Consider the following 27,248-nt stretch of genomic DNA (forward strand, 5'->3'; position numbering starts at 1 on the left):
AACTAACTCTATTTACCCACCGGCAAATAATTTTGTGGCATCCTAAATCCATGTCATACATTCACCATTGGATTTCTAACAGTAAAAGAATTACATGATCAGTTATATTAACTTAGTTAATAGTCTCTATTAGAAAGCAGTTTTTCACAGAAACTAGAAGTTTATTGAAGAAGGTTTTTTTGTTATTGGTAAACTCCATATGTTGTTTTCTCTACAATGGTCCAGAATAATGTGCCTGTTTACTCATTTTAACAAAACAGTTTTTACAAGTATGAAACACAAAAAGTAATTTAAAAAAACACTACAGTCACCTAAACTAAAAGTAATTGCAGTGGTTCTGGTGTGTATAGCATGTCTCTACGGGCTTTTTAATGTAAACACTACACTACCTTTTCATAGAAAAAGCAATGTTTACATTACTGCTTAGAGGGTCTGGAATTGGTCAATGCTGTATAGGTATGGGTTAGCATTTTGAATTGACTCCTATAGGATACAGGAAGCCAATGTAAGGACTGACAGAGGGGTGAGGTGTGAGAGGACCGACTAGACCGGAAAATCAGTCTGGAGGCAGCATTCATTACAGACTGTAGCGGGCCAGTGTGGTTTTTGGGAAGACCAATTAGGAGAGGGTTACAATAATCCATGCAGGAAATTACTAGAGCATGGACAAGCATCTTGTGTAAGAAAGGGGTGGATGCAGGCTATGTTTTTTAAGATATAACCTACAGGATTTGGTAACATGCTGGATGTGAGGCTCAAAGGTGAGGCCAGAATCAAGTATGACACAAAGACAGCATGCTTGCAAGGATAGACTGATGTAGGTGTGCATAATTGTGGACTATTGCCTCTTTTTTCAAGACTCTTTTCTGTATCATAGTCAGTTTCCTCTCCTCTTCTCTTCTGTAATAAGAGGCACTGATGTTACCGACAAAGTCTCTGCTGATCTCTCCCTTAGTTGCCTCCTCCTTCCAGATGGTATCAACCCCTTTGTCTATTCAGCTACATCCAGGCAGGTATCAACCCCTCCACCTGTCCTCCTTCTTTCAGGTAGTTATTGACCTCTTTCCTGCACTGCCTACAACTACTGCCTTTGCAAAGACACTTGCAGCACACAGGCTAGCATTTGCCATCATCTTTACAAAGACGCTTGTTGCTTTCAGGCCAGCTATTTTCTTTCAGGACTCCACTACCAGAGTCTATGCTACCCTCTATTTCTTATAACTCCCCAACAAGCAACTAAGGGAGAGATCAGCAGAGACTTTGTTGGTGACATAAGTGCCTCTCATTACAGAAGAGGAGAGGAAACTGGGGGGAAACACCACCGTGTGGAAGTTCTGACCGACCGCACACATGGTCCTATGCCCAAAACAGTTCCAGGGCATTTTGTGTTTTGGCCGATCAACTTTTTGGAGCTCTTTTGGCCGCAATACGGGTTGCTCCACCTGGGTCTCGGGTATTGTTTGTTCCCCTTAGTCTCAGTCACCTTCCTTTCAAAAAGCTGGCGGATTTCAAAGTCGTTCAAAACCTCGGACCAAGTTGTCCGTCACCTCAGGCCGAAAACAGTTCCATAATATTCATGGCTAAGTCCCGCTGAGGTAACTGGGACCCACAAAGTCCTAATGCTGAAATTAGTTCCATGGCGGTCGCGGCTTAGTACCGCTGGAAATATTTGTGGATTTGGTTCACTCGAACGGCCGCCAGAGAGCCAGCTTTCCGTTCCATTCGCATGAAGGGGAAGTGCCGAACCAGGGACACCCAGGGCAAGCTACTAATGGTGGTTGGGGAGATTTAACTCCAGAACAGGGTCTTTGTATGTGGTCCATAGTCCTTGGGCAGGAGGCTAGCTAGCAGGCTCCTCCAGGAGTTCATGACAAACATCCAGGTTAAGGAGTGCTTGTCACAAACAGGTTAAAAAACCTGCTCCCCCTAACTGAACTACAATGTGCTTACAAGTCAAAGCAAGAACAATTGATTTTTTTTTTTTTATTGATTAATGCTTTACCCTGATGTGCAGCTTTATCCATTTAAGAACACTAGATCTTGTCAGTATTAATTGTTTATTTTAGGGTTCATTTACAAATAAAGATAACAGTTTTTGAATCTTATGTGACACACAGCTCCTTACATCTCTTCTTACACATAGAATGCAGGTTTGTCAAATCAGAGTTTAATTTGTCCTGTGATTTGTAGCTCATCAAATATTCCACAAGATGGCAGCCTAAGGATGTGTTTGCTAATAGGAAACAGAACAAATCCTTCCATGTAACATTTTCCTTTATAAAATATAGTTTACTGAGATGAGCTAAATGATTTACTCATTTACATAGATTGTATAGAGGTGAACAAAACAATTAGGAGATACTTGACTTGGGAAATGGTGGGCCTAGTTGTTGATGACACATTTCATGTCTTTCATGTTTGCAGAACATAAAATATATTTCTGTGTCAACAATTACACTTTCTCAGAAAGATTGTTTTATCTGTGAGAGATCTGTTTTCAGGTTTATAATCTTGGACTCACAGGGTAAATCATTAAACATTAAATTAAAGTGGAAAAATAAACTAAACCATAATTGACAAAGTGATGACAAAGTGTATCTCAGAGCATTACATACAGTTGCATGATATCAAGTTTAGAAAAGCAGCGAGTGTGATTCAATGTATGAGGGCAGTATATGAAAGAATAGTGGTAAAAGTTTAATTTAAAAAAAAGTAGGTTCAGGACAACTATGCAAATGGAAAACGGGAACGTCTGGATATATTTGGGGAAGCCCCTGGTAATCAAAGAGCAGGAAGTATTCTTGGGTGTGGGATAGACAGAATGTTGGGTTGGTGAACATGTTTCTCACCACCATAGACCACAACTGATATAGAATCATTTTCTCATGAGCTCCAAATGAGAGGAGCATAAGAAGAGTTGTCTATGTAGGGTATAGGCCAGGACTACATCTCTCATAATGTTTTTACCAGGGCATGTGCAAGATTATTTTGTGCCCTATGCAAGACCAGCTACTTGCACTTCCCCAAAACAAAAACTGTTCAACCGTAATTCACCTCTTTCATATTAAGTGTACCTACACTTATTATATATAATTTCATTCAGGAGAAATACTGCTTTCCTTTAACGTATTTAGCTATAAAACATAATCTAATATGAATAAAATGTAAAAAAAAAATGAGAAATTAAGAAATGTTATTTTTTTTAGTTCTGCGTGACATTTTAACTGTGAATGTCATAGTACTGTTAGATGTTACTGCAATAAAATACACATATTTGTATTCAGCAATGTCTCACGTGTACAACAGTACCTCCTATGTACAGGTTTTATGGTGTCTTGGGAAGTTACAGGGTCAAATATAGCATGTTACATTTTTCATTTTTTTCACATTGAAATTCGCCAGATTGATTACTTTGCCTTTGAGACCGTATGGTAGCCCAGGAATAAGAATTACCCCCATGATGGCATACCATTTGCAATAGTAGACAACCCAAAGTATTGCAAATGGGGTATGCCCAGTCTTTTGTCAAAATGTACAGACTTTCATCTGTTTGCAGTGAACAAATCAAACAAAAGCAATTAAAATAGCTCAACACAATGCATGCTTCAAGTTGTTTCCCCAAATTCAACTGTAATTGCAACTTATAATGATTTCTCCAGTCTCAAAATTATTCAACCCCTCCATGGAAAGCATCTTTAGTATTTATTAGAGCACATTTTGCTGTTATGAGCTGTTGCAAACTAGATGCATAGCCAGACAGCAGCTTCTGGCAGCGTTACTGAGGAATCTTAACCCATTGCTAATGAGCACTGGCCTCCAGTTCAGTAATATTGCAGCTACGTTCTTCAAATCCCACCAGAGATTTTCTATGGGGTTCAAATCAGGTGACTGTGATGGCCACTGTATACTTTTCCAGGATTACTTCTGCAACCAAGCCTTGTGGGAATTTGAGGTATGCTTGGGATCATTGTCTAGTTGGACGTTTCAATGACGCCCAAGCTTCAGCTTCCTCACAGACGTTTTCTCCTAGGTTTTCCTGATACTTCAGTGAATCCATCTTGCAATTCACATACTGTAGTTTTCTAGTGCCAGAGGATGCCAAGCAGTTCCAGAGCATCATGAGTCACCACCATACCACTGGTCTAGTGGGCCAAAAAGTTCCAGTTTTGTTTCATCGCTCCACAGAACAGAATCCAAAAACATTTGTGTATCATTTACATGATTTTGAAGCATATTGTAGATGACTTTTCTTGTGCTTTTGAGTCAGTAGTGGTGTACGTGTTGGAGTTCTGGCATGGAAACCTTCTGCGTTTAGTATGCACCTTACTGTGCTCACTGAAATCCAGTGGTTGTTGCCACCAAGAATTGATGCAGGTCTTTTGCAGTCTCTCAAGGGTTTTTCACAACCTGCCTTCTCAGAAATCTGGTTGCAACCCCTTCCGTTTTTTGCCCCATCAAGGTTGTGTAACCACCGTTCCTTCAACTTTAAAGCAAACTATGCTTCCAACAGTGTCTCTTGGAACATCCATTGCTATCTTTTTGTATGCTGTTCCTTGTTTGGGAAGGGCGATGATCTCTTCTCTTAACTTTGTGGACAATTCTTTTGACTTAGCCATATTTCTAACATGCAGTCAAATGTGACATTCAACAAACCTCTAGCCAGGCATTTCAAGTGTTTCTGCTCAAGCACACCTAGTGCAACTCATGAAGCCCTTGATTAGTTGCATTAGGTGTGCTTGAGGCAACATCTGTTTTGCATATTTGTGCTGTTGTGAGGAATTTTATTAAGGGGGTTGAATCATTTTGAGACAGAAGAAGTCATTATAAGTTGCATTTTCAGTTGAAATTGGGGAAATCATTTGATACATTCGTTGTGGTGGCTATTTCAATTGCTTTTGTTTAATTTGTTTATTGCAAACAGGTGAAAGTCTTTAAATTTCAACAATAAACCTGATTTTTTAATGGGGGTTGCATACATTTAAATACAACTGTGTATTGGGTATCCCCAGTCTCCCTTTATTAATAGGTATCTGCAAAATTCTATAGGTTACTCTTGCCTTTTTTCCTGACAAATAATAGTTTTAATACATTTCCATAATGAATGGAAAAAAGTGCCAGGCAATGACATTAGAATTTTTTTTTTACATTTATTTATAAAAATATTTTACCTGGAAAGATACGTTGAGATTTCTCTTGTTTTCAAGTATGTCCTGTGTCCACAAAACATTGCATTGATACATTATGGTACAATAAAACACAAAAACAATATTAATACACAATATATGCAAAATTTTACATATAATGGAGCAGAATAGATAAAGAATCTTTGGCATTTTAAATGCTGCTATGTGACCAAGCCAAGATAGGATTTTATGTTTCCATTTCTGGAGAGTGACAAATTTCTTTCAATATTTTCTCATAATTTTGAGAGTACAGTTGTGAGGAAATATTTGTACCCCTAATATCCGTTTTCATCAGATTTTTCTGCATATTTTCATACAAGTACCATACAATGCAATGCAGTGAATCAACTCCATCACCTTAATGTACAATAGACAAAGCAAACACATTATGCAGGTTGTATTTTTACTCAGCTGTTAGCACTCATCCTCTCCCAATAAAATATCAATTTGTATGATATAATGCTAATAATAAGAAACTGCAAAATAGATTAAAACATAACAATGTAAACTAGTTTTATTCTATAAAATATAATGCAAAAATATAATCAAAAATAAACATTAACAGTATCAGCAAAATGAGTATGCCAACTGGACACAAGTTTCTAATGAGTAAGGCAGTCAAAATAGGAGTGGATAAAAAATTATTCCAGTCAAATCAGAGCTGACAAAAACAAATCCAAAAAAGAGATATATAAAGAGATGGAAAATCAATGCAATGAAATCTTAAGCAAGAAAGCTCAAACTGAGGTCATCCCACTGGATAAAGAATGGATCCAATATAAGAAAATACACATAAAACCATTGGATCTATACTACCATATAACCATTACGATTATTGCAGAGTCCAAAACAGTCTTTGGAGAGAAGTCCTATTAGGGTCCTTCAGTTTTTCTACTGTGTTCCAGCGTCTTTGAAATACTATGTAACACTGTATCTGTTTGTACCTTAAAAGGATACAAGAAAACACTTCATAGTGTAAAACTGTTATTTAATTAAATAAATGTAAATAAACCCTTTCCCCCCAAAGGGAACCCTTACATGTAAAAATGGTGATACTTATTTGTAAGATATCACAAATAAGCATATGTAGAAGGAGAGAAGCTGTTACCGCTCGTGAATCTGATGTTTGAAACTTCCGCTCAATCTACCCGTTAACAAGTTCAGTGCCGGGTAGATTCTATGTAGATTCTACATATGCTTATTTGTGATATCTTAGAAATAAGAATCACCATTTTTACATGAAAGGGTTCCTTTGGGGGGGAAAGGGTTTATTTCCATGTATTTAATTAAATAACAGTTTTACACTATGAAGTGTTTTCTTGTATCCCTTTAAGGTACAAACAGATACAGTGTTACATAGGATTTCAATGGCTCTGGAACACAGTAGAAAAACGGAAGTAATCCTAATAGGACTTCTCCCCAAAGACTGTTTTGGACTCTGCAATAATCTTAATGGTTATATGGTAGTATAGATCCAATGGTTTTCACAAAAGTGAATATCCTGTGAGCAGCAAAAATACTGTATTTTAACTAATAAAAACTCCTAAAAAACAACCAAGTTCTTTGGAAGCCCATTCTCTAGAATAGTCCAGCAGGGAGACCTGTGGCGGCTCTAGAGTTTGTGAGGCCTTTGTCAGTGGGAGCAAAAATGAGGCTCCCACTAATACCCAAAGTGAAATAATCATGGGTTGCATTGTGTGTGTATAAGGTGCGGTAGTTCTATTGAAGGGTGGGGATACAGAAAGCTCCCTGTGCTCAGGTATTGTGAGCTCTGTGATGGTAGTTGTAGCATAATTTGCAAACAAAATTCATTTCCAATAAACAAATTAATAATTTCCAAACAAATTGAATTTGTAATTATGCTAATCATTTAAACATAAGTGCCAGTGTCAAAGGGTTATTGTAAACAAACATGAACATTTTGACTGGGCAAAATAGCTTTTAAAAAAAGAATTTATCAAATAATAAAGTTCCAAATAAGATAATGTCTCTGTCAGCATGTATATGTGTTTTGGACTGTTTGTGCGTGGGTTAGCTGCTTGTGGTGTGTCTGTGCATTGTGTTTATGGCAAAGCTATGTTTGATGCATGGGTGTGTATGATGAATGTCTTCAGTTGGTGCCTTTGACAGGGTGAGTTAAACAGGGCGAGGGGGGTGTAAGGGTTACTGTGACATAGTTGGAGGAGAGAGTGTGACGGGGTGAGTGGAGTTAAGTGTGACAGGATTAGGGGGGTGTTAATGTGACATAGAGAGTTTGGCATTTTTGGGGAGAATGTGGCATGGTTGGAGGAAGGAGAGTGACAGGCAAGGTAAGGCAAGTATGACAGGATTGTGGGGGTTATGTGACAGGGCGAGCGTGGCATTGTTGGGGGATGAATGTGATAGGATTGGAGGGGTTAATGTGACAGGGTGAGTGTAGCATGGTCCCGATGAGTATCACAGAGTTGCATTGAATGTGGCATGGTTGGAGGAGGGAGTGTAACAGAGCAAGGGGAGGTGAGTGTGACAGAATCAAGGGGTGTTAATGTGACAGGGTGAGTGTGACATAGTTGGGGGTGAGTATCATAGGGGTTGGGTAAGTGTAACATGGTTAAAAGAGGAAGTGTGACAGAGCGAGATAAGGTGAGTGTGGCATGATTAAGGGGTGTTAATGTGACAAGATTAGAGTTGTTAAAATGATAGGGTGGCATGAGTGTGGCAGGGTTTGGGGGGAGTGTGGCATGGATTGGAGTAATTTAGCCAATTTAGCAAATTTATTAGTGTAGCATCAATGTTTCGGATCTGTTCTAGATTATTGAGAGTCTTGAGATCTGTCTTGAGAAAGGATCGAGAACAGATCAAAAAAATTGATGCTACACTAATGAATTTGCTAAATTTCTTTCACTAAGTAAGACCTGCCAGTGCCCACTTTTCTTTTCTGAAATATTTAGATATATATTGGTTCCAGCGTGGTGCACCAAGGCATTACATCATTACGTTTAGAAAAGCAATTGGAGAATAGTGAGTGCCCTCATCCTTGTATTGTATATGTATATGTGTTTATATCCTGGGACTTATGTGATTTCACAGTTGTGACATGCTGGTGCTCTGCAGAGAATGTTTTAAATATTCTTCAATCAATCTATGCTGCTCAATCAATATTCTTTTCTTCCACTAGATGGCACAATGAAATGCAAAACACATCTTAACTTTTGGTATCATTTAGATGTTTTTTTTAGTTATTTCAAATATATTTTTTAATGCATTGGAAGAGTCATGAAAGGCAAAGTGCAAATCAGCCTATATTCAAGAGTTAATAAGGTTGTTACAAACCAATTACAGATGAGTTTGTTCACTAAACAGTGAATTACTTGAAGTCAAATAGCTGAGCTAAAAATATTACCCAACTAAATTATAGCTACAGCTTTTTTGCCTACATTTTTAAAATCAACTTTTCAGTTCACCATAATTTAATGTTTAGCTAATAAACCATACTACTTACAAGTATATCTGCCTGTACTATTGATGCAAAACCATGAAATACAAAATGATGTTAAACCATAAGGAATCAAATACTTGAATAGTCAGAGATTATTAGAGGTTGTCGTGTTTATATGGTGAATTTATACCTTTTCGATGACTACTCTGCAGTACGCTGCTTATATTAAAAGGAAAAAAAATTCAGTCTGGCAGCTGTTGGGTGAGAAGAGATGCTGATTTTCCCCCTTCTTGGTTACTATGGAAACAACAAATGTTGCTAAGGAAGTGACGGTGTGAAAATTCAATAGGTAAAGATATGCTTTGCATCGAGCAATAGTATCAGACCATATTTGGCAAAAAGTAGAATGATTTTAACAAATACATCTGAGCTGTTTATTGAAATAGTCTTCAAAATACTGCATAGCAGTCATTAATATCTTACATTTACTGCCATTAGTAATGGAATGCAACCTCATATCTTTATTATTATGTATACTGAAGAATTGTGATATTTAAAGGTACTCTCCAGTGCCAGGAAAACATATTAGTTTTCCTGGCACTTTCCCTCCCACCCCCCATCCCAAGTTGCTGAAGGGGTTAAAACCCCTTCAGTGACTTACCGGAGTCCAGCACCGATGTCCCTCTGCACTGAGTCAGGCTCCGCCTACTCTCCTCCAGACGTCTGCGGGGGAGACCTAATGCGCATGCGCGGCAATGGCCGTGCACGTGCATTACACCTCCCCTTAGGAAAGCATTATTCAATGCTTTCCTAAGGGGATTTCGGCAATGCTGGAGGTCCTCACATAGCGTGAGGACGTCCAGCGTCGCTTAAAACAGTTTTCGTGTTCTAAGAACACAGAAGTCCCTCTAGTGGCTGTCTGATAGACAGCCATTAGAGGAGGACTTAACCCTGCAAGGTAATTATTGCAGTTTATAAAAGCTGCAATAATTACACTTGCAGGCTTAAGGGTAGTGGGAGTTGGCACCCAGACCACTCCAATGGGCAGAAGTGGTCTGGGTGCCTGAAGTGTCCCTTTAAAGATAATCACAGGTATCTGGAGATGTTTTCAAGGCTACATGCACAGTTTTTCTGTACACAAATAATTTTAAATATTAAATATTGCTTGCTATATGGTTGGTTGTAAAGAACTGTTATCATTTTAGATTAAGTATTACCTTTTTAAGGAGAATGGTAAATTAAAATAAAAAAAATAAATTGAGGCAGTGAGTAACATTCACACAAATGCACACAAATGCAAACAATAGCAATATCATGCATAGCCATTACTGTAGCAAATTATCTTGTGGAAGACTTTTTGGAATTCTTACATTACCTAGAAAGCAGGGCCGGTGCAAGGACTTTTGGATATATAGGCGAAGATGCATTTTTTGACCCCCCCTCCCTCCCAAAAAAATAACATCTTCACCTGTGTGCTTCTTAACCTCCCTTTAGTGTATCTTATCTCCTATTTTTTTCCATTGTGTGTCTTACACCTCTCTTGTGTATCTCTTACAACCCCCCTTGTGTGTCTCTTATCTCCTCTCTTTGTACTTTTACATCCTCCCACATTTTGTATGTCTTACTCCTCCTAGCCTCTTTGCGTGACTCCTTCTCTCCCAGACCCTTTGTGTCTTTTGCTCATCCCAGCTCCTTTGTGTGTGTCTCTTTCACCCCCAGCCCATCTGTCCCCCCTGCCCCTCTATGTGTCTCTTTTTTACTTTCTCCAGCCCTGCTGTGTGTTTCTTTCACATCCAGCCTCTCTCCCCTCTCCGTCCCTTAGTGGTCCCCTCCCTTCCCTGTCACTTAGTGTTCCTATCCCCCTCCCCACTTTTCCCTGTCCCTTAGTGTTTCTCTCCCCTACCCTTTCCCCCATCCTCTTAGTGGTCCCCTCCTCTTCCTGGTGTGCCTCATACCTCTCTTGTAGCATGGCCGGGTGGAGCGGATCGGTGTACAGGAACAGTTTTCTGAACCTGGCTCGACTGACAGGAAGTGCTCTCTCAGCGAGCACTTCCTGTCAGTCCAGTTGGGTACAGGAAACATAAGCTCCTGTACCGCGGTCCGCACCGCTCGGCCACACTACAAGAAACTGTTAGAACTGTTCATATAGATTTTGAGTGAAAGTGAAACTAACATTGTATGAGGTTTAGTTTCTGCTGCGTCACGAAGATAAAAAGGAGTTTAAAAGCTGTCAGTTTCTTCTGAGTGCTGCAGTAAATATACTATAGAGATCTTAAGATCATGTAACTTTGAACATTGTGTAAACTTGAAAATAATTGCATGATGTTGCAAGAGCAAGATTGATGTGTGAATGCTCCATCTAAAAAGATTGAGGAGTGATTCTGAAGATTGATTCAAGAATACAAGTTGTGCTCAGTCAGTAGACGCACCTATACACCTTAAAGGTGTGTAGAATGTCAGTGCTGGCTGGGGAGCGATACCCTTGAACAGGACAGCATCCTGAATAAGGCTGAATTGCTGCTAATTCAATAAGCTCAATACCAGGTATTAAGATGAGGTCACCAATACCACAAGATTATTTGGGGTGATTTGGCACGAATGGGTGATTGTGCTTGGTCAGTAACAGTGCACCTACGCACCTTAACAGGTCCTGGAAGCCAGTACTGACTGTGGAAGTTTATGGAAGGGTGTTCCTGAAAGTGTGAAATTGTTGGCTCGATCATAGACGCCCCTATACACTTTACGGAGTGTGTGGAAAGCCAGTGTGGTCAACCTGCAGCCAGAATAGTCGCCTGGTCAGGCTTGAGTGAAGAATAGGACAATAAGCCAGACACCAGGTGTCTGGATTAGTACACATTCAAGTGAAATTAAATAAACACATAGAACACATATCCCCAAGGAGTTTTTTGTTTTTTGTTTTTTAAACCATAGGACATTTGCACAATGTTTAAAAAGAATAAGAAAAAGGGTGATGATGCCATCATTCCCGGATGGGAAGATGAGCCATATACATTGATTGCCAGTGAATGGGCTTGTTCAACTGGTAAATATGACTATGAATGTGAAAAAAGTGAAATGCCTGAAGGAGATTCGAAAAGATAAGTCACAGAAGAGAGGTTGGGTAATACTTACTGCATCTAGACAGGCACACAAGGATAAATGTCAGATAGAAAAAGGAAAGCATTTGTATGAAATGTTGTTACACAAATCTTTTGATGAAGGTAACTAGAGCCAAGATTAGCAAGAGGAAGATGCAGGTGCATTTAGCACAAGTAGAACCCGATTGGGATCCTGAAACTGGGGATGGCAACATCTGGAGCTCAGATGAAGAGTCCGAAGTGGTAAATGCATTGCCTGTGGTCACAAAAAAGTTGGAGTACACTGACCTGGGGAGAGTAAGCAAGACCTCTATTGAAGACTATACACAGCAAGAGATGGCTGATATTCTTTCAACCTTCAGACAGCGGTCAAAGAAACTGCTGGATGAGTGGGTTGTCAGACTAGCTGAAACAGGAGCAGGAGGCATTAATCTTGATGCCATACACTCACCAAAGTTGTCTACAATCTCAGAGGATGAGAATGTCAGGAGGATGTTGTTAAACAGACCTCCCGCAGTAGATGGGAATCCGGCTTCACTCACTCTCCTGGAGCTTGTCCAGATGGGGTTAAAATTGCGTTATCCATCTGTCAGTGACTGGCCAGATAATGACAAACCATGGTACGGGCTGACAGATGCAGTAAGGAAACTGAAACAGGAGATGGTCAGATAGGCTATCCAGAATTCACAACAACTGGATAGACTGATGGAAATGCCTGTGACAGTTCAAACAAGATCATAAAAACTGCCCCTCCAGCATATAAGTAGGTGATATTGACACTGCTTATAAATCAAACCAGAAACACATTGCAATTGGTTACTGAAGCAATTATGCAATTGGGAGAATTGAGAGACTTCGCAACCAAGAACCCAGACACCCAAGAACCCTGCTAAGGGAGGCTTCCCAGGACAAGGTTCATCAACATTCAGACCATCTGGGATCCCAAAGGATGGAAATACTGAAAACAGGGTAAGTAGAAAAGAAATGTTCCTTGCTCTCTTCAGAGAAGGGGCAAGTAAAGAGGATATTGATGGGAAAGATACTCCCACTCTCTGGAGATTATACAAGAAAATGTGACATTATAAGAAAGGAGTCAAGGTAAATAATCTGTGGACAGATGCTCCAACACCTTGAGGATGTCCAGGCAAAGGAACCACCAAAGCTACCTGCTTTGATTCCTACAGCACCTCTCTTGCCAGGAGAAGGAGAGGTAGTTAGCTTTCCAGGGAAATTTGGGGAGGAATTGGAAAATAACTTTAAAAAGCTTGGTGAAATTAGCAAGCATGTGTAAGACTTGTTGGAAAGGATGGAGGCAAGTGGGGAAAGGAAAGTGAGTTCATTGTACCCTGATTTAGAGGAATTCGCACAAAAAGAATTACCTAATCTGGGAGACCTGGATATGACAGACCTAGGAGATAGGAATTGACTGGTGAGGCAGGCTCCTCTGATTGACATTTCAGTAAAAGATCATAGACCCATGTAAAAGTTGAAATACACTGGAAAAATAAAAATGTTGAAAGAGGCCACTTTAATTTATGGAAACCCTAAAAAATTGTTGGATTACCCTATGCAATTACAGGTCTGGGAGGTAAGAGAACAGAAGCGGTCCAGACCTGGGTAGAACTGAAAATTGCACAGTTGCTAAAAAATAAGTATTCAGTTTTAATTGTCCCCATACCTGAAAACATAATTGGAATTTATATCCTTAAAGGATTGACCTTACATTTAGGGGATGGCTGTTACAGTTTTAGAACTAAACCCTATATATCAACCAGACCAGTGGTGGTAGGAAAATTGTTAATGCCCCCTGTACAACTACCACCAGCTACTAAAGTAGTACAAATGAAGCAGTACATGATCCCAGGAGGCCACAAAGAAATTGGAGAAACAATAGATGATTTAATAAGAGCTGGGGTCCTATGAGGGGTCACTACTGCTTGAAACAATCCTGTGTGGCCAATACGTAAGACCGTACATGGGGAATGACAGTAGACTACAGAGAATTGAACAAATACACACCTCCACTGACAGTTGCTGTCCCAGACACAATCACTCTTATTGAAAATATACAGAAGCATCCAGGGATCTGGTATGCAGTCATAGATCTGGCTAATGCCTTCTTCACTATTCCAATAGCTGAAGAAAATCAAGAGCAGTTTGCTTTCACATGTTTAGGGAGGCAATGCACATTCAGTAGGTTGCCACAGAGATACTAGTCCCACCAGATAGTCCCACCATCTGTCATCAGCTGGTGGCAGAACATCTTGATGGGGTAAAAATACAGTCAGAGGTGAAAATATCCCATTATATAGATGAAATTATGACTCAGGGAAAGAGTGAAGAACAGTGTCAGCAGGTTCTTGAAGAGATTATCGAGCATATGAAAAACAAAGGGTGGGAGATAAATCCCAGTAAAATACAGAGACCTGCTAAGACAGTGAAATTCTTGGGAATACAGTGGAACAAAGGACACAGAGAAATCCTTTCAAAAGCTAAGCAAAAAGTGCTAGATTTTCCAACTCCCAAAAGCAAGAAACAAGCTCAAAGCTTTATAGGTCTCTGTGGTTTTTAGAGACAACACATACCACACCTGAGTCAGCTATTTTCCTCTTTGTACAAAGTTACCAGGAAAAAACATGATTTTGATTGGGGAGAAGAGCAACAAAATGCATTTGAGGGAGCTAAACAGGCTATTCAACAAGCCCTTGATCTATGGCCCATACACGATGGAGACATAGACTTAAATGTATCAGTATATCAGCAATGGGCTAATTGGAGCCTTTGGCAGAAACAAGGAAGGACTATGGTTCCCCTTGGTTTCTGGACAAGGAAGTTACCCAAGGCAGGAGAGAGATATACACCCTTTGAGAGACAGCTCTTGGCCTGTTATTGAGCCTTGTTGGATACTGAACATACAGTGTTCTTACGCCCAGAGATACCTATCATGCAATGGGTACTTAGTTCCCCTAAGACACATAGGATAGGTCACGCACAAGAGTCCAGTATCATAAAATGGAAGTGGTACATACAGGATAGAGCTAAAACAGGAAATAGTGGTACGGCTGTACTACATGAGAAAATTGCAGAAGCGCCAATACAAGAACCTGGTTATCTGCCAGAAGCAGACAAGCCAGAGGAATCTCCAGTAAAGTGGGGAAAGTCATTTATGCAACTAACACAAGATCAAGCAAAGCATGCTTGGTTTACTGATGGTTCATCAAAATACATTGGTAATGAAATACAATGGAAAGCAGTATCTTACAATCCAGAAACCAAGAAAATACTGACTACAACAGGAACAGGAAAAAGTAGCTAGTATGCCTAGTTATATGCAGTGTTTCAGGCTCTGAAACAAGAAATGCCTGGAAGTTGTCATATATACACAGATTCCAATGGTCACATCAGTTCATGATTCATACAAAGGAAGTCTAGGGATTTGTGGGAGCAGATATGGGAGATGGTACATCAAAATGAGGTAACAATCATGTTGATGCTCACTGCAATACTGACTCATTGGATCATCTGTTTAACTCTGTTGCAGACGAGAAAGACAAGATCTCAGAGGTGTCCGTTGAAAATTCTAACTCACTTTTGGGATTGGCTAATTAGGCCCATCAGAAATGTGGACACTTGGGAGAGAAAGTCACTCGCAGGTGGGCACAACAGCGAGGTATAGACATGTAGCAGGGATGGTACGAGGTAAAATAAAAAGAGGAAAAGAACGAGGGCAAATATGACAGGTAGATTACATAGGTCCACTTGCTATGAGTAAAAATTGTCAATATGTATGCACGGCTGTTGATACATATTTAGGGCATTTATTGGTTCACCCTTGCAAGAGGGCTACCCAAATAAATACTATTAAAATGTTGGAAACCATGATACAGTACTATGGTCTTTCATTACAGATTCAGAGTGACAGTGGAAGCCACTTGAAATTAACATTGGTACAAGACTTTTGTGAGGAAACAATGTTGAATGGATATTTCACATACCTTATTATCCTGATTGAAAGGGTGAAAAGGTTATTGAAACAACAATTGAGAAAATTTGGTGAGATAACTTGCCTACAGCTGTGAACATCTTAAACAATAGGCCACTCTCAGATCATGACACCCCCTCACTAGAATGATTGCACCCAATATACAAGCTAAACCATATGTAGCAACTAACACCATCACACATTGGGAAACAGAGGAGGGAGCCTTGGCACAATACAGAGCTACCCCAGAGGTTGCCAGAATAGACTTGCAAGCCAGAAAGGAAGAAAGACTTCAAACAGGGCAAGTTCTGATGTTCCCCACAGGTATAGGAATACAGATACCCCCGGACACTTTGGACTAATTGCACCCAGGTCTAGCCTAGCCCTTAAAGGGATACATGTAATGGGAGGGGTCATAGACGCTAATTACCAAGGAGAAATAAAGGTCCTCTTGTTAAATCAGGGACCACAAGACTTGCTAGTGCAAGACTGGGGGCAGAATAGCCCAATTGGTTATCATCCCTATTTACCAGGGACAGGTACACAAAGGAACAGCCCCCATCTTACAAACAGTGAGAGGAGATAAGGGATGTGTCTCTACTAACCTAAATCCAGGGGCCAAAGTCTGGGTGAGGACAGAGAAAGGTCCCCCAGAACCAGCAGACATTATTGCAACAGACTATGACAATACCGTGATACTCTCCATGTCAGGTCACGATAAATGGGAATATGTGCCTTCGGGCAAATGTTATTTAAGAGAGTAAAATGAGATGTTTCTTTACAGGCAAAGCTCAGTGGTCTGGCTGTTATTGTGATTGCTGTGCTTACTCTACACCCTTTGGTCAGATCAGAAACCAGCAACGAGATTGGAGGTTGGGACCAGAATGATTCCGCAGAGATGAAATGGAAAGAAATCGAAATAAGAGTAACCTGCCTGACTGTTAACTGTCCAAACATGAGGGAGAGCCTGTATGGAGAAGGCTATTTCAGCCACAATAAAACTGAGACAATGACCTATATTAAGTTAGCAAATTAATCATTTGATTTGTTAACATTAGAATCTACAACGCCCTTTGGCTGACACATACCACATATACACATGTAAGCTCTAATATTTCTTTTGAAGAACTATTGGGTAAGTCATGCAAACCAGAAAAGCAAAAAGCAAGCATACACTATTATAGAGGAAAGTGGTGCAACCTACTGCTGCACTAACAGCACCCCTGACACCTTTTAAAAAAATAAGAGGAATTACGGGGGGGGGGGGTTTATTATACTTTGTATTTATATGTGCTACAAAATTACAATTTGCTGCATTCAAAGAATGGCTAGATTAAAAAAGAAATACTAGTATAGAGCTAGAAGAGTTTAATTAGGATTGTTAAGCGGGAAGAGGTATGTCCAAAGGTTTATCCTGTTTAAAATTGGCTAACTTAGGCGATCTTCGACTTGGATAGCTTTATTGCTTGAATTGGTTCCAGGTGTGAATGGAGCAATATGGGAATCAGTGGGTAAATGGGCTTTCCCCCTGCTGATAACCTGAATGATATGTGTAAATGTGTGAGGTTTTGCTCACTAAGTGCTCAAGGGAGAATTATTGATTGATCACTATTGAGAAAATTAAACTCTTATAGATAGTTAAGATGGCGCCGGTAAACACATAAGCACACACAGTCAGTATCACTAGATGCAGGCCTGGATGTCACAACTATTAATACACAGCACTAAAAAAATTATTAAAAACACAAAACATAGCATCAGAAAGACTCATGCATACCATCACGAGATAATTATTAGATAAGAGATAATTAACCACAAAAACCTGGCATGGCATTGTTGGTGGGCCTGAACAGCCTGGCCAGCTGGCGGTCCCATCCAACGCTTATGCAAGGTCTTTGCTGGGCTGCACTGATAAGGAAACTTGTTGGAAAAGTACAGACTATCCATCCCATTGGTAAGAAAGGTATAAAAGACAAGAAAACTTGGCACTCGCTTGGAGTACTACCCACCTGTAATACGGACGCGTTTTGCTGGTTTTGCTGATTCCCAGAAAGAGAGGGTCCCTTCAAGTCTGACTGATAGAAGTTCTCTCAGTAAAGTGCAGCAAGCTTCTCTAATGGTGATGTATAACTTAAGCTGAATATCTAGATAATTAAACTGCTTCCTTAATCTGAGTGTGCACTATAGATTAAATGTTTTACCTTTTTAATTTAGTCTCTATTAGTCAATAAAGTTTGTATTGATTATTTACAAGTATTTGGTGTCAGTGTCTTTCCCTTTCTCAAATACTCAATTCACTCAGGGTTTTGGTGCCCACCAATATTTTTAAAAATCTTAGGGTAATTGATTATTGCTTTTTGATATTGGCGCTTCATGAATTTAATGATCAGGCACAACAAGTGGCGCTACAATAAAAAGTCTTGTGGAAATATAATAAACTGTATGATAAATAGTCCAAACATAAAAGCGGCACCTAAAGTGCAATAGTCCATATACATACACTCTCAAAACCAAAAATCAAATAAAGGTGCTCTTTGTCTTTAAGACTATACAAATATAAAATGGGGTAGCCTTATAATATATAAAGTGCACATAAGTATATAAAGTGTCTTTGTGCAACACTTAGTTAATCCTCAATGCAGTGCAAACCTTTGCCAAAGTGTATGTAGTGAAAGTAAAGCGCTTACAAAAATATGTTGCTTTACAATGTAGAAGTCAAAGAAAAAAGCACAGAAAAAATACATAGTGTAATCCTGTTTTAAATATTATATGTGCTAAAAGACAAAGAAACACTCGCAAATAGAGAGCAGATGCTCTAACTTTCCAGCGTGTGTAGATCTCTAAATGGATCAAGAATGCAGGAGAGGTTGCCAACATTAACATTAACCCTTTAAGACCGCCGGGCGTACTACTACGCCCTCCGGTTTTTTCTTACTTACCCGGTCGCCGGCGATCCCACGCCAGCGATCGCGGTTGGGAGGACACCCAGGGAGCCCCCCGCGGGACATCTGACGTCCTGGGGGCCGCCCCGGCCATGTGAGAGTGAGGTCCTTACGAGGACCTCACAATCACATGGCCGGGTTAGCTGCCTGCTGCATTGCCAGCAGGGGGATTAACTGTAATGACAGTTAGGAGACAAGAGAGGAAATCTTAGAAGTGGACAAAGCCCACATCAAAATTCCTAAAGGGTTACAGAGATATCAGGGGGCATGAACCCCATACAATGGTTAAAGTAAACAGAAAAGACTAGAGTGAAATGGTTGTTCCACTAAAGATGGAAAAATTGGACATCCATTCCACAAGATGATATCTCTAAAGAGTAAAATGACAGTTAGTCCCCCTGCTGGCTGGAAATAAAATACAATTAATTAAATCAGTGTAAAGAAATAATAATTATATACTTAGATCATATATCTAAGTATATATATATATATATATATATATATATATATATACACATATACACACACACACTGTCTAGGTGTATTTTACTATTAATATATATATAATTATATATATATATATATATATATTAATATCAAATTACACGTAGACTGATACTGATTAAATATATATATACATAATTATTGTTATATATATATTTATAAAAAATAAATATGTATATACGTTAAAAAATAAAATTTAAAAAATAATTAAAAATAAATAATTAAAAAATATATAGATGTGTGTTATTTCATTCTAACTGTATTGTGATATTAATATATATATATATATATTTATATATTAAAATACACGTAGAACAAAATAATATATATATCCATATACATAAATATATACGTATATATCAATATATATATATACCTATATATAAATAAAAATATTTTTAACAAATTACATATATAAACATATATATACACATACGTATATATATACACATATATTAATTCTACACATATATTTATGTAATATTTTTACATAATTAGGTAGCTCAATTAATTACAATTAGCGGGACCTGCCTGACAACCCATGCCGAAAGTATAGGGAAATGAATTTGCTAGCACTATATTTAACCCTATAACTTTCCAAGACACCATAAAACTTGTACATGGTGGGTACTGTTTTACTCGGGAGACTTCGCTGAACACAAATATTAGTTTTTTAAACAAGTAAAATGTATTACAACGATGATATCGCCAGTAAAAGTGTTTTTTTTGCTTTTTTCATGCACAAACAGCACTTACACGGACGATATTATTGCTGTGATACGTTTACTGTTTTGAAACACAAATAGTTGTGTTCAGCGAAGTCTCCAGAGTACAACAGTACCCCTCATGTACAGGTTTTATGGTGTTTTCAAAAGTTACAGCATCAAATATAAGGCTTGTGTTTCATTTTTTTCACATTAAAATTCGCCAGATTGCTTACGTTGCATTTGTGACCCTATGGTAGCCCAAGAATGAAAATTACCCCTATGATGGCATACCATTTGCTATAGTAGACAACCCAAGGTATTGCAAATGGGGTATGTCCAGTCTTTTTTAGTAGCCACTTAGTCACAAACACTGGCCAAAAATAGCGTTTTTTACATTTTTCACACACAAACAAATACTAACGCTAACTTTGGCCAGTGTTTGTGACCAAATGGCTACTAGAAAAGACTAGACATACCCCATTTCTTTTGAATTTTCCCATGCTGTGTAAAATGACAAAGAGAACTCTGATTGGTGGGCTTGGAATCTAACCAATCAGAGTGTTCTGTGTCATTGTACACAGCGTGGGAAAGTTCTTTGGATTTTTCCCACGCTGTGTAAAATGACAAAGAGCACTCTGATTGGTGGGCTTGGAATCTAACCAATCAGAGTGCTCTGTGTCATTTTACACAGCGTGGGAAAGTTCTTTGGAATTTTCCCACGCTGTGTAAAATGACAAAGAGTACTCTGATTGGCTTAAACCAGCCAATCAGAGTGTTCTTAGCCTAATTGCAGGGCGTGACAAGGCTTTATAAGCCTTCCCCCACCCTGCAGAGCTCAGTCTGCGCGGAGCCCTCCGTGGGTGAAGATGGATTATTTTTTTTGCGTTTTTTTTTTTTTTTTTTTAATTGCGTCGATTCTTATGGCTTTTTTTTGGCCATTTTTGGGGCTGAAAAAAGAAGATTTTAGAAAAAGAAGACGTCAAATGGTAAGTTTAATTTTTCTTTACAGGTTAGTTATTTTATTCCCCCTTCACTATTTTTTAGGGTGAGGGGGGTAGGTAGGGGCTAACTTTTTTGGGGGTGGGGGGGGTGGGTGACTAGGGGCTTGGGGACCACTAGTCACCTTTGATTGGGGGGAAATTTTATTTAGGGCCCCCACCCACGACTCAGGGGTGGGGGCTGGGGGGGGACAGTAGGTCCCCCACTTATTGTTTTTTTTAGGGCCCCCACCCACCACTCAGGGGTGGGGGCCAAGGGGGAGGACAGTAGGTCCCCCCTCATTATTTTTATGGCCCCCACCAACCACGCAGGGGTGGGGGCTGGGGGGAGGACCGTAGGTCCCACCGTCATTATTTTTATGGCCCCCATCCACCGCGCAGGGGTGGGGACGGGGGGAGGATAGTAGGTCCTCCCCCATTGTGATTTATGGCCCCCACCCACCGCGCAGGGGTTGGGGTCAGGGGGGGAGGACAGTAGGTCCCCCCTCATTATTTTTATGGCCCCCACCCACCGCGCAGGGGTGGGGGCGGGGGGAGGACAGTAAGTCCTCCCCCCATTGTGATTTATTTCCCCCGCCCACCGCGCAGGGGTGGGAGCTGGGGGGAGGACAGTTGGTCCCCCCTCATTATTTTTATGGCCCCCACCCACCGTGCAGGGGTGGGGGCGGCAGGAGGACAGTAGGTCCTCCCCATTGTGATTTATGGCCCCCACCCACCGCGCAGGGGTGGGGGCCAGGGGGAGGACAGTAGGTCCCCCCCTCATTATTTTTATGGCCCCCACCCACCACGCAGTATTTAGGGGGAACAGTCCCTATTCTGCTCTGTGTCAGTGTGTATCATGGTCTCTGAGGACAGGTGTCAATCCATATGTCAACGTGTCAATATGTCATAGGTCAGGTGTCAATCCATATCCATTGTGATTTAGGAATGTAAGGTGATTTATGCCCTTTATGGATTAAAACCAGACTCTGCATCAACTGTGTAATTTTCCATGGGAGTTTTGCCATGGATCCCCCTCCGGCATGCCACAGTCCAGGCGTTAGTCCCCTTGAAACAACTTTTCCATCACTATTGTGGCCAGAAAGAGTCCCTGTGGGTTTTAAAATTTGCCTGCCCATTGAAGTCTATGGCGGTTCACCGGTTCGCGAACGTTTGTGGAAGTTCGCGTCCGCCGTTCGCGAACCGAAAATTTTGTGTTCGCGACATCACTAGTGGCAAATCATCTAAATGTCGCAAAGGGAATAACCGATATATAATACAATCTATAATCTAAACAAAATACTCTACTTAATACTAAATGCAATCTAAACTTGTATCAATAAAAACTTATTTATAAAAATACAAACTAATATTACAAAATACTATTCAAAAATATACATTATAAAATATATATAATTTACAAAATATATAATTTAAAAATAAATAAATTTCATAGTACCTAAAATATCTCAAAAAGGGAAACAAAATGGGAAAGACATACTATTGCATGTACATTAAAAACTAATCTCTAGTTAAAAAAAATACTGGAAACGACAATCTTATTTTACAATTAAAAAATACTAAAAACATTATTTTATTAGAAATTGTACAAATCAAACTCTGCATTCCGGCCTCTTGGTTCTAAAGTACCGAACCAGTGCACCCCTTAATTTTTTCTTTACCTATGTTTAAGACATAGTTGCCCCCTCTCCAAGACTTCTTAACAATTTGTACTCCTAGGAACATTAAACCTTTTGGGTCCTATTATAATACTTTTTAAAATGGGTTGACACACTGTGTTGGTCAAAGCCCTTCTTTATATTATAAATACACTGATCAAAATTATAACCGCAACACTTTTGTTTTTTCCCCCATTTTTCATGAGGTTAACTCAAAGATCTAAGACTTTTTCTATGTACACAAAAGGCCTATTTCTCTCAAATATTGTTCACAAATCTGTCTAAATCTGTGTTAGTGAGCACTTCTCCTTTGCTTAGGTAATCGATCCACCTCACAGGTGTGGCATATCAAGATGCTGATTAGACAGCATGATTATTGCAAAGGTGTGTCTTAGGCTGGCCACAATCAAAGGCCACTCTAAAATGTGCAGTTTTATCACACAGCACAATGCCACGGATGTCGCAAGTTTTGAGGGATCATGCAATTGGCATGCTGACTGCAGGAATCTCCATACCTCAACACGATTGAAGGAGTTGCTGTTGGAACCAGATAAGCGTATTTTTACGATATACTTGTGAGTTTAACATTGGATTACAACATCTCCAAGTGTATTATTGTACTACTCTATGTTTGGCCCCTGTTGTTTTTTATCTGAGGAATCCTTATGTTATCTACCCTACCTCAATTTAAGGGTAGATACTATTTGTATTTGAGCACTGCACTTTATAGGTTTGTGTGCTGTTTGTATACTATTTTTTGAATTTCAGGTCATATAGGATATAGGATAGTTTTCAGTTAACGAACATCTTCTGCCATTGGCTAAAGGTCTCTATAACCTCCACAATTTTGCATCCTATTTTGCCTGAATATATTTTTCCAAAATGTAACTCCCTAGCATTATTTTTCCGGTTCAGCTCTCCTATCCACATTTCCCCAAATCATTCTTCTCAGCCATTGTGTAACTAAGCTACTACTGTTACCAGCTAGTCAGATTGGTATGATTCACAACTTAGGTTTCTTTTTGTTTCATAATTTATAGTTTCTCATAGAAATATAACAAAGATTTATCAATTTTCTATTTTAATTATTTCACCCTTTATGTCTGATCTAGTTATATTCTCGATTAAGCGTTGGTAATTATTGGATATTACATTCAGGATTACTCCTTTAGGAGAAGGATTCACACACATTTTGTAGAGATGCCTCTTGTTTAGAAGGCTTCACTAAGGTTACTGATTAATAAACTCTGACACATGACTTTCAATGCGTATTTCAATATCATTTCTAAATACAGTGCCCTCCACTAATATTGGCACCCTCGGTAAATATGAGCAAAGAAAGCTGTGAACAATTGTCTTTATTGTTTACTTTCTTGATCTTTTGTTAAAAAAAACAAATAAATACTCCGCTCTCATGGATATTTAGCAATTGCAAATGCAACATAGGTTTACCCTAGAAAAAATTTTTTACCCTAAAAAAATCTATGAAATTATTTGAGAAAAATATATTTGAAGTGTATTCCTATTGATATTGCACATTTTTAGCACACATTGGTGCCTTGGAAAAGAAAATTGTTAAACCATGACTTCCTGTTTTACACGGGTATAAATATGAGGTAACACACAGTGATTCATCATAATGAGTAAGACCAATGAATATAGCTGTGATGTGCAGCAAAATATTGAAATAAGAAGTAGAAGAAAATAGCAAAAGCATTGCACAATTCCACCATCAGGGCAATAATTAAGAATTTCCAGTCAACTGGAAATGTAATCAATCAACCAGGATGAGGACGTGTGTCTATATTGTCTTAATGCACTGAGAAGAGGATGGTTTGAGTGACCAGAAAATCCCCAAGGATTATACCTGGAGAATTGCAGAAATTAATTGTGCCTTGAACTTCAGAGAAAACCTGTGGGGTGAACTGAAGAGTAGAGTCAACCAGTGTTGACCTCGAAATTTGAAAGATCTGGAGAGATTCTATATGGAGGAACTGTCATCAGGCATTATAGAAGACTCAGGGCTGTTTTCTTGGCAATGAGAGGTAGTACAAATTACTGACTAAAAGGGTGCCAATAATTGTGGCACACATACATTTCACATAGATTCTTTCTTTTATAATTCTGTGTTGTGTTTGCAGAGAGCATTTTTGTGTATTTTTGGAACAAAAGATCAAAAAGTTAAACAGTAAGTACATTTTTTTTTCTTCTTTGCTCATATTTACAAAGGGTGACAATATTAGTGAAGAGCACTGTATGTTGAATATTAGTTGTCCCAGAACAGACCACTTAATGCTATATTCGTGATAATTCTCTGTTTTCTATGTTTAAGACACCGAAGAACAAGAATTTTAATCTACATCAATTTATTTTAGATTGAATACTACTGCACTATGGAGTGGAACTGTTTTGAACACCATCTCAAAATCCTAGTAGATCCTAACCACTACAACACACTGATCTGTACTTCTACTTACTTCTTTGTAGACTGCAATTAAGTTAGTTTGACATGATCTATGTTTCATAAAATTATGCTGATTGTTCACCCCCAAAATCCTTCCAAAATATTATCCATTAATAAACATTCAAATACATTCCCAGACACATACATTAAGCTCACATGCCTATTATTTTCAGGCAAAGATTTTGAACCTTTTTCATCATAGGAATCACATCTGATTTTCTCTAATCATCTAGTACAATTGCTGAAAGAAAAGAATCCTGAAAGATTAATACCAGAGGTTTAACCCCTTAAGGACACATGACATGTGTGACATGTCATGATTCCCTTTTATTCCAGAAGTTTGGTCCTTGAGGGGTTAAAAGAAGAGACAAATAGCTACTTAACTTTGCTCTGTTGCGTGAAATGGGTTAGGTAGGTAAATTTAAAAGCACTTCTCTTGAGTTGGATGGCCTCTATTGTTACCTCAATGTGTGAGTTCGTTAGTATGTACCCATAGATACTGTTTAATGTATCACAATTGTGGGGGTCTATCTTCGTCCACATGTGTTTGGAGGATGACTACCTTAAAGGAACACTATAGTCACCTAAATTACTTTAGCTAAATAAAGCAGTTTTAGTGTATAGATCATTCCCCTGCAATTTCACTGCTCAATTCACTGTCATTTAGGAGTCAAATCACTTTGTTTCTGTTTATGCAGCCCTAGCCACACCTCCCCTGGCTATGACTGACAGAGCCTGCATGAAAAAAAAAACTGGTTTCACTTTCAAACAGATGCAATTTACCTCAAATAATTGTATCTCAATCTCTAAATTGAACTTGAATCACATACAGGAGGCTCTTGCAGGGTCTATCAAGTTATTAACATAGCAGGGGATAAGAAAATCTTAATTAAACAGAACTTGCAATAAAGAAAGCCTAAATAGGGATCTCTTTACAGGAAGTGTTTATGGAAGGCTGTGCAAGTCACATGCAGGGAGGTGTGACTAGGGTTCATAAACAAAGGGATTTAACTCCTAAATGGCAGAGGATTGAGCAGTGAGGCTGCAGGGGCATGTTCTATACATCAAAACTGCTGCATTAAGCTAAAGTTGTTCAGGTGCTTAATATTCCCCCTTTAACTAATTTCTTTCTAATTTATACTGATCTTAAGCTCCATTTTTTATGGAGTTTGGATCATGGGGTACTTTGTATGTCCCTATCTAACTTGCTACATGTACTCCTTTTTTTGAGCAACATTTGTTACAACATTGTAACATAGAAATTTAGATACAAATTTAAAAATACACTCTGCCTGTCCTACCTGAGTACAGGCAAATTCAATGAGCACTCACTAATTGACAAAAAATTGATTTCTATCCTTTGTCTCTCTTTTAAACTAATTTCTGTACCCCTCCATATTTTAAATTCTCAATACACGGGTGGCATTCAGATTTTTTCTTTATTTTATTATTTTTGTTTGTATTATATGAGTTTCAATTGCCAAAAATTTGTTTCTTTAACCCCTTAAGGACCAAACTTCTGGAATAAAAGGGAATCATGACATGTCACACATGTCATGTGTCCTTAAGGGGTTAAAAACAATTTTTTTTCTTATTTCCATACTTGGCTCCTCAAGTACTCATGGTGAATACCATCTGGCTTTCGGGCATTGTTCATTAACTGTCTTCAGTTGCTGTTGCACCTTGACTTAAGTTACTTATGGCAACATATGCAAGTTGTTTGCAGCAATGATTTGCATATCTCTTGGTATAGGTTCCTCCTTGATATATACTGAACTCTGTTTTCTGTGATGGCTATTAAACTTAGAAGACAAACATACCAAGTTTTATATTAATTCCAAATTGAAATTATTATTTCTAAAACTATTTTCATGATGTACATAAAATAACGTATATAACGTCTTACCTGAAATTACTACATACCCTGTTATCTTTTCTAAAAGCATTTCACATTCATATTGGATACATCGCACAATGTAAAAATGTAAGATACAATTCTTGATATTCATGCAGTTTTACAAGTGTCAAAACAAAGCTGCTATTCTCTAAAGTACTTAGTTGATATTTTATCTGATTCAAAGCAATTCTAGACTAGGAATGACAATCCCCTTACAGTCAAAATACAGTAATTTGTGATTTTTTCTGTGTTTTATTCATTAGCCATCTGGATACATAAACTTGTAGCTTTGGTTGAATGCACCATGTGGCCGAAAGAACAGTAAACTGATAGAATAAATTGCTTTCAATGTATAATGCTTAAATTCAAACTGAAAGGTTTAGCCTGTAGGCTTTTT

The sequence above is a fragment of the Pelobates fuscus genome, chromosome 4 (assembly GCF_036172605.1).
Source record: "Pelobates fuscus isolate aPelFus1 chromosome 4, aPelFus1.pri, whole genome shotgun sequence".
Classification (NCBI taxonomy): domain Eukaryota; kingdom Metazoa; phylum Chordata; class Amphibia; order Anura; family Pelobatidae; genus Pelobates; species Pelobates fuscus.